This window comes from Vicugna pacos, chromosome 3 (assembly GCF_048564905.1).
Source record: "Vicugna pacos chromosome 3, VicPac4, whole genome shotgun sequence".
Lineage (NCBI taxonomy): Eukaryota > Metazoa > Chordata > Mammalia > Artiodactyla > Camelidae > Vicugna > Vicugna pacos.
Genome location: NC_132989.1, coordinates 36,310,519 through 36,326,592, shown reverse-complemented (window position 1 = coordinate 36,326,592; position 16,074 = coordinate 36,310,519). Strand labels below are relative to the sequence as shown.

The window sequence follows — 16,074 nt, the reverse complement described above, 5'->3', positions numbered from 1 at the left end:
GTAGTAGGTTCTCATTGCCTGTGGATAAAATCCAAAATCCTTAGCATGACATACAAACCCCTGTGGTTTTGGCCCTGTCCACTTGTACAGCCTCCTAGGTCCCATGACTGATACCCTACCCTTGTCGAGACTTGTTGAATGACGTGAAGCTGCCTGTAATTTCCAGTCTATCAGTGCCCTGGGAATTTGCCTGTTCCTGTTCTCAGCCTTCTTACCCTGTCAGCTCACTCCTCCTGACCTCTGCCTCTACCCACGCTGGGGTGAGGTGTTTCCACAACTGTGTGGTGGGAGACTGTTTACTTTTCTCCACTAGACTCTGGGCTCCTTGGTGTCGGGCACCATGTCTCGTCCATGTCTGCCACGGTCCCAGTGCTCAGCTTCACGTCTGGCTCAGAGCTGTAGCAAAAATAATAGCGTTAACAAAGTACTTACTGTAGACCAGGCAAGGTGCTAATTTATTTGCATACATTATCTCTCTTAAAGGGGAAAAACAAAATTGAGCTATGATTTGGAAAGGGAACGTGGCAGAAGAGTGAAGACTGAGCAAGAGATTTATTACAGGGAGGCCAGTAAGTATAGTATTTTATCAAAACAAGTGAAAACTTAGAAGAGATTTATACTAGGATAGAGGCAGTAGAAATCAAATGGAGAGAATTTATTATAGTGATTCCTGGAGTTATTGAACTGATGGATAGATGGATGGAAGAATACAGAGCATGGCTTGTGTTCTTTAGAACTTGCCGTGGAGCTTACTTTAACTTACAAGTCTTACTAACGTTGATGCAACGGGTTTTTTAAGAGAGGAGCAGCTGTCTAGTTGCAGAAGTAGCCTACGTGGCAACAGCCTAAGAGGAAACAAAATTAAAAGCAGACATATCATGAGAGAGTAATATGTGATGGCTTTCAAAAATAGATATTTAAAATTAAATGTACCCATGAAATTTTTAAATTAGATACAAAATTAATTTTATTAATTAAATTAATATTAACAAATAATTAAAATTAATTTTATTAATTTTTTGAATGTGGAAGTATGTTACATAGTGCAGAATTCTTTCCATCAAAAATGAAGCTTCCATTGGTGTCATCGTTAGCTTAGGGTTGGGCAGTAGGGAGTAGTGGTTAAAAGTGACGATCCTGGAATCAGGGTGCCTGGTTTGAATTCCTGCTCGGTGATTTACTAGCTGTAGGACCTGGAGCAACTTACTTAACCTCTGAAATGGAGGTACTTTCCTTGGGTGTTTTCATGATTAAATGAAACAGAAAAGCCTGTGCTATTGCAGCATAGCGGGGTGTAGCGAGCACTCACTGAAGTGTGGGCGTCCCTCTGTGTACAGAGGACGGTATCCTTAGCCTCAGTGGGAAGGGGACCGGTTACTGCATTGTACTTCAACTCCTGTTTTTGACTAGCTTTCATTGTGTTTTGTAGATGTGTTATAATGGGTGAAATTTTGCCTTATTTTACATTTTAAATGACGATTTTGTTTGCTGAAGTTCACTTCAAGGAACTTGGTGTTTGTGAGGGTCCCGCCTAAGTGCGTTTAGTTTCCGCACACAATTCCTGAAAAGAGTTAGTAAGGTGAACAATCTTTTAATGCACCCAGTGTGTTAAAATACAGCACCTAGTTAATTCCTGCTTGGTGGGAATTCTCAAGTTCATTGTTCATTAAGCAGTCCCTTTTACTATTCATTATTTGAGCTATTTAAATGTCTTAACAGGAAGAACCTTTAAAATATGCTGTTTTACAAATGCTCAGAAGAAATAGTCACTATATATTTTAAGGTAAAAATATTGTGACCTTAAGGAGAATTGCCCAGAAATCAAAAAAAAAAAATTACCAATTTAATGACCACTTAACTGATAATGAATAGTGAATGAATCTGTAGTATGAATTTAGTGAGTCTCTTCTAAGTGACTGCTTTTTTAGCTCCTTTGCCTTCCTTGCTTTCTTTGATCAATATAGACTCAAAACATTTGGTGGCTACTCTCAATCCACTGTCATTCTCTGCACCTTTACGGTGCATTATTTTTTTCTGTCATTGCACTTACCCAGCTTAACATATCTTAGGTTTATTTGCTTATTTATTATCTATCTCCCCTACCTGAATCTAAGCTGCTATGTGTAAGACTTTCCTTTGTTCACTGCTATATTCCCTAAAACTAGAATAGTGCCCGGCCCATAGCAGAAATTCAGTATTTGTTGAATGAAAAAGTGTACACACATAAGCTTGGGCATAGTCGAGAGTCCCAAACAAGATTGTGCTACTACATGATTGTGTTTTTGTGAACATTGTTTGCTCAGTATAATGTAATGCTTTCACTCGAAGCACAAAACTTGGAAAATACAGAGAAATATCAACAGAAAACTTTTAAATCATTATCCATCTCTGAGACAGTGATTTAACATATTGGTGTGTTATCCCCTTCATGTATTTGGTATCATAATTATGGGCCATCTTGGATATATTATCGTGTAGCCTACAGTTTTTCACTTAGCATTGTATCATCAGCATCTTTCTGCATTTTTACAAAAGTCTTATAAAGACTTCTACTTTAAATGGTGGAGTGAAAGTACATTTCTCCTCACCTCCAAACAACAACAGAAATAATGAAAAAACAGAGAAGAAAATACATCTGTAATGAAACAAGTCATTAGTAACAACCCCAGAGCACAAACTTTGAGGTACACCCTCCAAGTCTATAATGTATGAATACAGGGGAAGGAAGACGTAAGAACCCACACTTGAACCTTGAACAAGACACAGATTTCCTTCAAATTAAGTACACTACCATAAAAGACATCTCCAGTGTCCCCTGAACTATGCACCAAGACCTAGAGCTGTAGATATACTCTGGAAGAAGTGGGGAGTAACTCCATAACCATCCAAGTGTCACCACTGAAAGTCAGACAAGATGGAACTGGAGGAAGAGCCATTCTCCTGTGCTGTTTTAATTTTCTTCTCCCTTGCACACTGACTGAAGGTGTCTGGGGAAAGTTAAGTGTGGAAAGGAGGGAGGACAGGGAGCCATGGCCTGTCAGGGCTTTGCTGGGAGGTGCACTGGAGCAAGAAGTGGGAGGAGCGGCAGGCAACAGGAAAGAAAGACTTTCTGGAAGAGCTCGCCAAGGCTTTTAGGAAAATTCATTACTTATTTCAGACTGAGATCATGCGGAGACCCTGAATGATATTTGGTGAACTGAAAGAGTGAATACTTTCTCCTTAACCTGTTTGGTAGACGGGCATGGCCGCTAAGGAGAAAATAACCCATTAAGATTAGAAATAAGAATGAAATCGCTGAGCTTGTGCAAACTTCATGTAGTTTACAGAAAGCGGTTCGTACAAAGATAAGAGCCATAAATCAAAGATTAAGCAACATGGCACAAAAGGGCATGTTTCTGTAATTGTAAAATGGGCTTTGCAGCAAAAGGTGAAGCTGAGCTTTTCAGATCGCTGGAATGTCACTGTTTATTTATGAGCCAAGATAAAACTCATTTTTAGATAAATGGCTAAATTGAAATACTATAATGTGTACCACTCAAGTGCTGTTATGGTGAAAAAATGTGACTATAAAAATGTCACATTATTACGGAACCTATTTGGTTGGTTAGGTATTTTCCGAGTCCTATCTACTCAGTTTATTGACTCCCACTAGGTTTTACTGCTGCCTGCCTTGCGGAGCCAATACACAGTAGCTACTGGGAAAGCAAGATAGAGTCTTTTCTATCTCACGCAGCCTTGAAGAGTTGCGGGAACTCAATATGAACCAGAGCTCATATCGATGATGATATTAGATGAAGTAGAAATAAAGGCACTTTGGTGACAGAGACCATACCTCATTGGCAGAAAAGCAGTGGGCTCTTCAGAATTCATGTTTAATTTGAAACTCAGCATCTTACGTCCTAGGTGCTTGCCCTTTCCCTCCAGCACTCAAACTATTAGAGTATCTCCTGCCAATTTAGCCAAGACCGAGCTTACTACACAGCTCGTTAAAAGCCCAGTGCAAGGCTGCGTGACAGCAGCAGTCCTGCATTTTGAGAGCCATGCAGGTTAGTCATGTTGGTAGCTTATATTTTACATGGTATCATTGTTAGGCTGCAAGTGAAATGTTTGGAGCCAGATGGCAATAAGAAGTCAGAAATAACGGGGAAGTGGAATGTGTGTAACGGTGGAGATGACGACCCCAAGAAAGGAATGGAAAACTGAGCTTTGTGAAGAGGAGAGAAGTGAGTCAAGAGGACGAATCTGGTGACAAGATGAGGGGATGCCTTAGCAGGCTTGCATCCCCCAAAGAGGCTTCTCATAAGAAGAGGAACTCGAGGAAAATGAAAATAGAATGGCAAACTAATTATAGCAGACACGTTCATACCATGTGCAGGCACTGTCCCAAATGCTTTACATATGTTCACTAATCGTCACAGTAGCCCAGTGAGAGAGGAATGGTTAACATCTCCACTATACAGATGAAGAAAACGAAGCATAGGAAGTTTTAAAGTGATTTGTTCAAGTCACACAGCTAACAAGAGGCTCAGCTGGAATTTGAACATGGGACCCTCAGACCCAAGTCCACACTCTTGGTTGTTATACTGTACTGTCTCTCAGACAAGGGTGACAAGTTAAGAAGGCTTGTAAAAGTTGAACTGTTTACTGTATGAAAGAATGAGTTGGAAGTCAAGTCTTTGTTCAAGGTCAACACCTGGCTAATTCATACTCTAGAGAGTTTCAGTAGAGCTCATGTCAATGTAGAGAAAGTAGTAAAATTTAGAGAGGAAAACATAGAGTGGATTAGAGAAAATACTGTAATAGCAGAGCCTCATAAGGGAACTCTGGGCTCATATTAGAAAAGTTGTTTCTTTAAAAAGTTCTATTCTGTAATTGAAAAATATCTTTTTAGAAAATGTGCTGACATTGTGCAACTTTACAGTAGTCCTAGATTAAATAGCATATAAACTATGTCATTGTCACCACTATGCAAGTGAATTAACCACAGAATCTGGGTAAGTGTGGATTATTCCTTCAATTTATGCCCCTTAGGACAAAAGTGATGTTGACCCTGAAGGTATGGATAAAGTTACTGCAGTTTTTAGGAAATATTGTTAAATTGCCAGAGATATTAAATCTACATTTGGCCAGAATATGCTTTTAAATGTATTTGACAAAGTGCCTTCACTTTTAACAACTAACACAGTTTAAAGGGTGGGAGGAAAACTTTTAGGCAATTTAAGTACATATTTTCAAGCATTTTCCCCCGTTCACTTATTGTTGACAACAAGATACTGTGTAATAATAAAAATAAAACCTAATGGTTTAGCATTCATCTTTAGTGGAATATAGTTGTTGGGGGTGAGGGCAGTTTTATGGAGAAGTTTGAGTTGAACAAATTGCCAAGGGCCCAAAAGATAAGCTTCTTTATGTGCCGTATAGAGGGCTTTGTCTTTACAACGTCAAAACAGTGGCGCAGTTCAGTTAACCATTTGATTCTGTGATCAAATGAGCAAAACTAATTATTTGGCTAACTTAATGTCTTCATTTTTTTCTCTCATCTTCCTCAGTCAGAAGTACTGTTTTGTAGTTGTAGGGAAAGTGGATACGTTAGCTCTCATCAAAGTAAAAGATACTTCATTCACCACGTTACAGGAAGCCTGACCTCAGGAACCTTTAAAGCACACTCACTCTGGCAGATGTACTCCGGACTGTAGCTGCTGCATGTTGGGATCCCTGGGAAATAGTCCATGCAGGAAGTTTATTGGAGAGAGCTCTTGGGATCAACACCTTTGGAAGGAAGGGGAGGAAGCAGGAGTGGGCAGAAGTTGGGCTCTGATGCAGTCTCACCAAAGGCCTCAGCCAACCCGTGGGGAGTGGAGGGGCTCCTCCGAGCCAGGGGCAATTCCCAGAGAAGACAACAGCCAACAGCTGTCTGGCAGCATCCTTCCCAGCAGCTGGGGGGGATAAGTCCTTCAGTTGTGATGGGGAACAACAGTGCCCTCTATAACAAATGACTGAAATATTTTGGAATTCTGAGAAAGAAATGGAAATGATTAAAAAAAAAATCTATGTTTTATTGTTTTATTGTTGACATTTAAGTTGTATTTGGTGTTATCACAGAAGCCTCATTTTACAAAGGAAATAATGCTAAGAGAAACTTTATTTGAAAAAGTCTTTGTTTGCATAGAAAAGGGAAGAGGTCATGTATTTAGTTACCTACAGCTTGTCAAGAGAATGCATGTGTGTGCACAAGACGGTGTGTAATTGGTAAATAGCTTGAGCCACTTTTAGTCTTATGCACTGTGTTAGGAGCTGAACCTATCACTTAATCTGTGTAACATCCCTGTGAGGAAGGAACTGTTCTTCTGATTCTACTGATAAATAAACAGATAGGTTAAGTGGCTTGTCTAAGATGACACTAGTTAGTGGTGTAGTCATGACTCCAAGCCAGGTCTATCCAAATTGAGACCCTTTTATTGATCTCATGCTGCATTGTTAGTTTGAATCTTTGAATCTTGGCCAAAGATTTTCTGCTTCAGTGGATAACTTTCTACCCTGGTTTTTAACCATGTTGCCTTATGCAGGTTTCTGTACTCACAAACCTCAGAAATTTGATGTTTAAACTGAGTGTTTATTTCATCTGACCCTTGAGGCAGCTTCTGTGCTTAAAAGGCAAATGTGTGTATGCCCACTTACCAGGACTGTAGTGCTGATGACAGTGGCCCAGCAGCCTGTGAAAATGGGTCCCTTCGGGGATGGTTTCTGCCCTGTTAGGAGATGTGTTAGCTGATGAAGGAAATCCACGATGCTAAAACGGGGCAGGAGTCACAGGTGAAGCTGGGTGTACTGATTCCAAATCCCATGCTTGATTCCCCCTTTGGTGGGATTCATGTGAGGAAAGAGAAGCGAGTGTGTGTGTGTATAGGAAGTACAGAAACAAACCAACCTTTAAATGACCCTACATTCTAATCATTTCATTTATGATGAGGAGATTCTGGAACTAGTAGAAAGAAATCATTTGAGGGGGCCACTAGGAAAAATATAAATTTGTACACTTGAAGTCTGTGACTTTTGAAATGAATTTAAACCTCATTTAAATTAGAATAACTTCCTGTGGGCTTCTCATTTGATTAGATGTCTGGCCTATGTTCCTTTACACCGTGTTCTGTATTTGGAGGAAATATGGTTGACTGATCCCCATAGTTGAATCAGGTTACAAATAACACAGTGCTTCCATTGCTCCATGACAGTGGGCTTTCTCTGGTTTGTTCTTGACAGCACAGTTGAAGTAGGCAAGATTCTCTTGTTACCTTGCTTATTTTAATAGGGTACTGCTTGGGTCGGCTTTTCATGTCATATTTCATCCTCTACAGGAAAATAAGGAATAAGAAGAGTCATTGTAATATTTTCAGTCACATATATTCTTTGATAGAATGAAGTAAACGACAGTCTCAATGTGAAGTATTTTATGTCTTTTCTCAAGCAACTATTATTTTATTCATCTGTCTTTGGTTTCGGCTCAAATCTTAATTTAATGGAGGATTTCAGAAACAGTTGGATGGAACAGATATTTCTGCATGATTGATACAGTGTTCCATATATATTATATGACTCTGCATTATAAATTATTTGGGACTTTAATATTGAAAACAGATGACAATATGTTTGCTTTTTGAAATGCAGAAAAGAAGAATGTTGGTGTATAGATGTGTAGAGATTTGAACACATCATGAACACATGCATGTGTGTTCATTAACCACCACAGATCAGTCAGCTTAAAAATACACATTCACAATTTATCAGTATTAATCTAAACATCTGTAAACTGAATTACCACTACTAGTGCTGAAACTCAAGGCCAGCTAAGAATTTATTATCATTTTTTATTGTTCTGGGTGTTAAAATAGTCACAGTGCTATAGTAATACTGTTTTACATCTGTGTATACATATATTAAGTTATGCTGACACTGACAATTTATAAAAGTTTATGAATGAGCACCAAATTAAAGATGCCTTTGAGTTCTCTTTTTTTCCTACAGTGAAGTTAGAAATCAAATACTAATACAATATCTTGAGAATTCATATATAATGTACAACGATTTAATGAAGACTTTCAGGTTTCACTGTTACTTTAGATCCCCATAGTATTTGAATGGGGTTTTGTGTGTCATTTGAGTCTCTTGGCCTAAGTCTTTAAGGGAATGTTCATTTCCTAAAACCTCTTTATGGGCTAAACATAAGAATTTACAGAAGGATTCATGCACACCTCTGCTTCTAGGGTAAGGATCCCAAAGTCATATGTGTACAAAAGCAGGAAGTACTTGGATACTGGAGGTGGGGGGGATTTGGGCGTTACACAGAGGGGAGTGGTGCAAACTGGCATATTGAGTGGTGTTGGCCTGGTCTGCAGGAGGCAGCTGGGTTTGTGATTATTTGGGAAGGTAGTGCCAGTTTCTCCACATCTGAATTTCAAGAGAAGACAAAAATATGGGTGTTTTTGTAAAATTCCTTATTTTTAGAACACTGAGTTGGTCAAATCAATCCCTGATGTGGGCTACATGTGGCCCAGAGGCCTCCAGTGTTCACATTCCCATCTAAGTCATGGAAAACTGGAGTCCTGGGTTGTCTGCCCTTTCACATACATGGAATGCCAGCACAGTTTGCCAAGGAAACTATCTTAATAGAATCTTCAAAAGAGAATCAGAACCAACTTTGGATAGATTTGAAGGTTCTTGTTCAAGTGTGAAAAATATAGTGACCCTCCAGTTTTCTAGTTTAAGCCACATAGATGTACTTTTTTTAAAGCCAAAAAAGAAGGGTGGGAAGTTGGAATCCTGTTTCATTTGGGATATTGTCTTTTATTGATTGGTCCAAAATTGAATACCCAATTTCCTCTTTCCCGTTTATATCTCAGCATGAGATTTCCTGTCCTGATTTAAGCCTCTGTGGCCAGTTTTTATCTGATCATTTGTCTGTCTGATATCCTTGATATGTTTTGGTAACATTTTTAACAGAAAATGTGGGTGCTATTTATGGAAAGCAAGCTGGTCGGCTGTGAAGGGCCTCTTGCGATTTCTCAAGTTGTTTTCACATTCGACTGATCCTGGCTTCTAGAACAGAAGTCTGGGAACTAACAGTGAATGTTAGACCACTGAACACAGGTTTCTTTCCTTTCCAAGTCTGTCTGCAGGGGCAGAGAGGAAAGATGAATGAGAATGGAAAATAGATACGTGTATCTGAGCAGGAGGTTAATTATATTCATTTCAGACTCAAGCCAGCTTGAAGAGAATATAATAATCTATAAAAAATGGAATGCCAGCCAGGAGCCAAACTCCTATTACCTTTTCCTTTTTAAGAGCGCAATATGTTATAGTAATCAGGAGCTCATAAACTGCCCTTACAAGAGGTTCAGAAAAAGTGACTGTATGAAGCCTACTTCGAGCTGGAAACCGTGGGGAGGTTCTTTTCCCGGTTGCACCTGAGGTGTTTTTTTCCACGTGTTGAGTTTCGTTCTGGGTGCTCGGTGGAGAACATGGGAATTCTGCTGTGCTTCTCGAACGTGTGATGGATGAGGAGGGGTCGAGCTGCAGCTGAGTTGTTTTAAATACTGAGGAGCCAAATGTAAATAGTACTCTGTAGTGCAGTTCCCTTGCTGTACATGTGAATATAGAGAACCGTCATGTTTTCCCCTCATATGGACTAAGACCTGGTAAGAATTAAGTGCAGGGGTGGGGGGTGAGAATGGGCGTAAGTGGAAGGGAGAGACGAAACATCCCAGTGTCTTCCACCCCGGACCTCTCCCTTCCCTCACGAGGGAAGCTTCTGTTCCTCTCCTTCATCAATAAATGCTAAGAATCACAGAGTAAAAGACCGTTGATTTGAAGTGTTGACACCTGGAAGCAAAGGCATGTTTTTCAAACTATTTACAGCAGCTGTGAAAGTAATTTAGAAAGTTGATCTGACCTTAAAGTATTCAGTTTTGTCACTTGTGCATAATGTCCTCAATATTTACTGTTACTTTATGCTACAAACGTAAACAATCATTTCAAGGATCCTTTTTTATTAAAATATGCGAACACTTTTATTTCATTATTCAGAAGAACCACATGATCCTACAAGTCTATGGAAATTTTGGAGTAAATTTTACTACCTCGTCACCTGTGTCTAGACAAATTTATTAGGCACTTGCTGATGGTGAGTAATACCTGTTTATTAAGCTGATTTTCAGGCTGCTTACATGAGAGCTTTCATAAATTAGCTTTAGTACCTTAGGATGTAAGCTTAAATAGAGATTAGGCATTCATAAATTGAATCAAGCCATCATGGACTACAAGGGAAAAAAAATGTTTTTTAATGCGTTTTGGGGCTGAAACCCCTCCCTTTCTTTCAACCCAGGAGCCTATTCTCCCCTAAGGAAGGAATGTTTAAAGTTAGAATCTCTAGTGCCAGAAATTTCTACTTTATGTCTTGGCTAACCAATGAGGATATTCAGCACCTTGTCTCTCTTAAAACTGACAGGGTGCATTTTTAAAGTGTTGAAAGAGAAGTATACAGACTCTCAGAGACTGGAGCAGTCTCAGTTCCCTGGCCTCAAGGAAGGTTTTGAAACTGAAGTTGTTTTCAGTCGTCAGGGAAATGCACTGTGGTCAGTAAATGAATTGGCTACTGTAGCCATCGGCATTTTCTAGCTAATACGTAAAAACTGGTCGTGCGTACTCTGAAATGTAAAAATCGACATGATACCTAGGAATGTGAACTCCATATAGTTTTACGGTACCTGAACCATAGGAACCATCTATTCCCAGCTTGGTAAGGCTGTCTGTTGTTCAGTGTATTAAAAAGACAAACCATGTAAAGACTCGGATTTATTAATTTTTTGGAAGTTCACCCAATTCCACATTTTAAATGAACTCAGCCTAAAGTCAGGCGAGTACAGTGAACCTCCAGGTTTTTTAAGACTTTTATTTGGAAAACTGTAGGATTGTCTATGCCTCTTATTACTGTTTAAAACTTTGGTCCATCTCATACCTTCTCAGAAGGTCAGTAAGAGCCTTTGTCTCTTGGGGTTCTGTAGAAAATGCCATTGTTTTGGGGCAGGCGCCATCATTTGAAATCCACCCCTAGCATCTTGGAAATGCTGGAGAGGAGATACCTGGGGTGTAGTGGGAATAGCCAGCACATAAAATAAACAGTAGCCCATTCTGAATTTAGCTGTTTCTAAAATCCTTTGTCTCTCATAAATTCACTTCTTAATTATGTCATAGAATCAGAAGTTAAAGGAATATAAATAAACTTCAAGAAAGTTCCTCTAGCAAATTAAATGAAGTATACTTTTTGTCTTCTCACCACCTCTTTCTCTAGGAGAGTGGAACTCAACATTTCCGTGGATATGTTTTGCATGTTAGCTGTGTTTGCCCATCAGCTGCATGTTCTCATGATAATTAGGATTTTGACTGCCAGCCATTGATGTTAATACACCCTAAGTTATAGTTCTTTAGTTTCTCCTTTTCCCCTGTTCTGCTCCTCTCCTCAGTGGCTGATCAACTATTGTCTTGTTATCCAAGTTTTAGGTCCAAGGGTAGAGAAGACTGAGCTGAGTGGTTTGGTGAGTGGAAAAGTGGAACCAGCGCTACTCTGTGCCCCTCCCGCAGTGGGAGTCACTGGTCCCAATGCACAGGTCCTCAAGTAATGTCCATGGGAATGATCGTTGCAAGTGTCCAAGGGGCCTCCAGCAAGCAAAGGTCTGGCATCTCTCACTATGATTCAGGTCATTGGATATGGATTTGGGTGCTTACAAAGGCAGGCTCATTTCAGTCCAGATGCAGCTTGTTACATCACTAAGGCCATCAGTCATTATTGAATACTTATGGAGCCCCTGGAGAAGTGCACATACTCTCAGTCACTGTCGCACATAATCCTGATGTCAGTCCTGGGGGGATCTTTGATGACCATGATCCCCAATTGACAGATGAAGAAACTGGAGCTTATAGAGAGGTTAAGGAACTTGCCATGGTTATTTTTCAGGTTAATGGTGGTGAAGGGACTCAACTCTGGCCCCAAAGCCCATGCCCTTAACACAGCCTTGGGTCCCCTCAACTGTCTCCTTCCCTCAACACTGTGTATAATGCATTCCATAGTGTTAGCCTCTTCTTTTGTCACTTGTTTTCCTGGTGATGGTGTGATAAGCAGGCAGTGCTCTTTTTCCAGTGGCAGAATGTTTAAGATACATTGTTCTTATCAGAGATATATCTTATCTTAACATAGATGTATAGGGGATTTTTGCAATTGATATGTGAAACTCTATCACTGTATTTGCCTTAAGTAAGAAACAAAATAGAATGTCTTTTTCTTCTTTTCCTCTTAAACTTGTGATTACACTTGCATTGGAAGAAATGCCATGACAGATGGCATCTTAGAACAGTTTTAATAGATATGTTCATTATGAACATTGTATGTCCTTCATACCAGCCAGATTTTCCAGTGACACAACAATAATTGAACATTTTAATGCTGAAACCTACTTAAATACTTAGCTGTGAAACTAAATCAACAAAGTATTATTTTCGGCTTGCCTCTTAATTGTGGGTGGCTAAATATTCATTTATGGAGCTAAACTCCTGCCGGCCAAGTAGTTTTCTCATGTTCCCGCTTTGTGTCACCATCTCACATCTAACAATCAGTACTGTCTGAAATCTTTCATTCAATTGGAGACATATTATATTAGGTACACATTTTTTAAAATGCAGTAATTTTAACTGGAGACTGTTGAAGGTAGTACAAATTTAATTGTAGGATATTTGAAAGAACAGATGGCTTTTGTATGAAGGAACATACCTAACTGAAATAATAAAATATTAGTAATTATGTTTTGCTTTAATGAATCACTAAGTTTTGTAAGTAAGCTCTGCATAGATATTCTTTAAAAATGGTGTACTGGTATTTGTCTTCTCTTAGGGAGGTATTAAGGGTTTGGGAAAGGCCAAGCTTGCTTCATCCTCTATGGCAGGGTTTTCTCATCCCTGGTTCTACTGACATTTGGGGCCAGATCCTTTGTTGTTGTGGGGCTGTCCCTGTGCACTGTAGGATATTTAGCAGCATCTCTGGCCTCTACTGACTGCGTGTGGGCAGCAACCTCCTCCCAGTTGTGACAGAAATGTCCAGGCATTGCCCAGTATCCTCTAAAGCAGAATCATCCCAGGTTGAGAAGCATTGCTCTGTGCTTCTCCGGATAAGAAACCATAGTTTCAGAGGGATCAAAATAGCAGCTCTGGTGATGACCAAACTATGGTGAGGCTAAGGTCTAAGGCCAGGATGGGTCCTTTTTTTTCTTTTCAGACACCTGTACTGAAGCATTATCTTACCAGGCTCTCTATAGCCCCTCTTCAAAAATGGCAGAACCCTGTAACTGTCATCCTCTCCTGTTCTGTTTATCTTCCTAGGACCTGTCTCACCTGAAGTTATTATGTGTTTAATTGTCTGTTATCTTTCTCCCCCATCAAAATATTAGCTACATGAGAGCAGGAGATTTTATTCATTACCATAACTGCAGAGCACTGATCAATGCCTGGCACATAACTTGCAATCCATGAATAATTGTTGACTAAATGAGTCAATTATTTAGAGACAGTTGGCTTTGAAAAGGTAAAGTGAGGATATTAATGATCACAAATATACCTTAAGATAAATTGAGAGAATTTTCAATGAGGAAGTAGCACAGCTTCTAGTATAATAATACTACCAAGTGGTTTTATAATTAATTGTTTCATAATTGAGGTTTAGGTTTTTCCCCTTATTTGATGGAATTAGTGGTACCAGAGTATATTTTTCATGTCGAACAAACAATGGTTTCAGATAAGAGAAAGCTTTGAGCTGTAAGGAAATGAGGAGAGAAAGCCCAGATGATACATGAAGTGAGAAAACAGTTAGAAAATACCAACATTTATTGTGCAAGCAACCATTGAAAATGTGTCAGTAAGCAAAAGGCTACCATTAGGTGTTTCACGGGAAGGTACAGAAGAAGAAGTTCAATATTCTTTGAAATGCTTGTTTTGTAGTTTGAGATCTAACAACTGAAGTTTGGAATTTAAAGAAGATAATTTATCCACTGAGTTTAAAATTTTTATTCTATATTTTCAAAATTTTTTTGTTTTCTACTTACTTTTTTCAGCTCCGTCAATTTAACCAGTTGCAAATGTTTTTAAGTACCATTACATCCATTTTTTGAATTGAAGTAGTTGCCTTTAATAGGAAATCTGCATTTCATCATAAAGATGGAACACAAAATCCTTAGCTTAGTTGTAAGACCCAGAAATGAATAGGATAAAGTACTGTCAGCTTAGCAAATAGTCAAGATACACATTCCACCAAATGTGTTTTTGTCTTGAAGAATTATGGACATGTGTACCAGGCAAGGTGAAGAATGTAGCCCCTTCAGGCTGTGTACTGAGCACCACTTGAAATTTTATGAGACAAGAATGACTGACCTGGCCATGAGAAGATGGCCAGAATTCACTAGTATCGTCACAAAAAGGCTGTGACAGTTTATCTTTCAAAAAATGTTCGTATCCAATGCATTGTTGCTGGTTGATTAGAGTGCCCTCCTGTGTTTCTTAATTATAATGCCTATTTAGCTCTTTCAAGGAACCTAATGTTTCTTACTTTTAAACATAGGATCAATATAATTAATAAGAATACTGGATTTTTTTTTCCATTTCCTCATACCTGCTCCCTGAGATGTCTGTAAAGTCCTGAAGAGTCCGAGGCAGCCCTTGGGCTATGGATTGGGCATCGTTTATCCTAAATTAGTTACGGAAGTGGAAGAACCAAGGTGAATGGCCTATCCTATTTCTTTCTTTGCTGGGACTTGAAGAGGAGTTGACTCATCCAGTCTTACATGGTGTACTAGTGATAGATCCTCGCCTGAAAACGTTCTCTGATACTCTGTCCAGTGTTATTCCCATCCTCCATTTGTGGTATGTCATGACCATATCTTATCCTTTGTAGATTATAACATTGCTCAACATCTGGAGTCGAGGTTTTTGATATAGTTTTATAATGATAATGGGATGAGGTGACAGGGAACAAAAAAAGAAGGAAAAGAGTACAGGGCTGCCATTCCCTGAAATTCTGTCTAATGGCAGAACATTTTAGGAATATGTTTGAGCGATAGCCATATTGAGTTTCCATTACATGCAAAACATATTAGGTGATATGGGGGATACAGAGATGGATGCGATCTGGCTCTGCCCCCAGGAGGACATGCCCTCTAGTGATTTTCTTCCCTGAGGTGGTCCACTGCACCCCACAGTTACAGATCTTTCTGGAAGTGTTAGAGATTCAAGAAATTCATGTTCCTGTGACTTTCAGACATCTAACAGAATGGTTTACACTATATGGTGTAGTTGCATTTTTGTAGTTCTTAAGAATTCATCCTCTCAAAGACTTTTTTAAAACTGAAAAATGTGTTTCATTTTTCCCATAATGTATCCCAAAATTTGCCCTATGTGGCTTTATGTTTTCTAAGTACATTAACATCAGTAGAAGAGATTAAAAGTAGGATCCCAGTGTTAAAGATGAGGGAATAGAATTTGTCTCAAATAGCTGATGATTTTTCCAAAGTCAAAATAAAGCTTTTCTCTTCTTTCAAGTAGAAGGCAGTTTGACCAATGAACTCAACTGTGTTCTGTCCCCTACAAAGGATGAATTCATGGACTGATAGAGTTTTAGAGCTGTAAAAATATTAGAGATAATCTCCAAGACAGCTGAATTAGTGGACACATCTTCCTTCTGGTCACTGAATAATAGGACTTTCACATTTTTATCTGCTTATCCGATAACTTCCTGGAATTTGGGTCAATGAAAGTGGGGTTGAAATGTTCTGTTTGGTTCTGTTTTTGACATGTCCAGTCCATAGTGGCATAAAGCTAAGAAGTAAATTCTAAAACCTTTTCATAGCCACAAAGAAAGTAATAATATTGACTACTGAAATATATGAACTGTGGGGCTGTTAAGAGACACTAATGATATGGATATAATGAAAGCAGTTGTCAATGGATTGTGTGGAGTTTTTTAAAAATCACATTAACAATATT

At 39.0% G+C, this 16,074-nt stretch overlaps 1 protein-coding gene and 1 long non-coding RNA gene across 9 annotated transcripts in view; one reads left to right on the top strand and one right to left on the bottom strand.

The window, feature by feature from the left end:
• Positions 1 to 16,074, top strand: part of SNCAIP (synuclein alpha interacting protein) — a 212,089-nt gene that overhangs the window by 86,789 nt on the left and 109,226 nt on the right. The gene's annotated exons all lie outside the window — the stretch shown is intronic.
• LOC140694637 (uncharacterized) lies at positions 315 to 5,736 on the bottom strand. The gene is made up of 3 exons (XR_012070223.1): positions 5,671 to 5,736; positions 764 to 845; positions 315 to 396 (listed from the first exon to the last, which is right to left on the bottom strand). It is a non-coding gene; the product is annotated as an uncharacterized lncRNA (long non-coding RNA).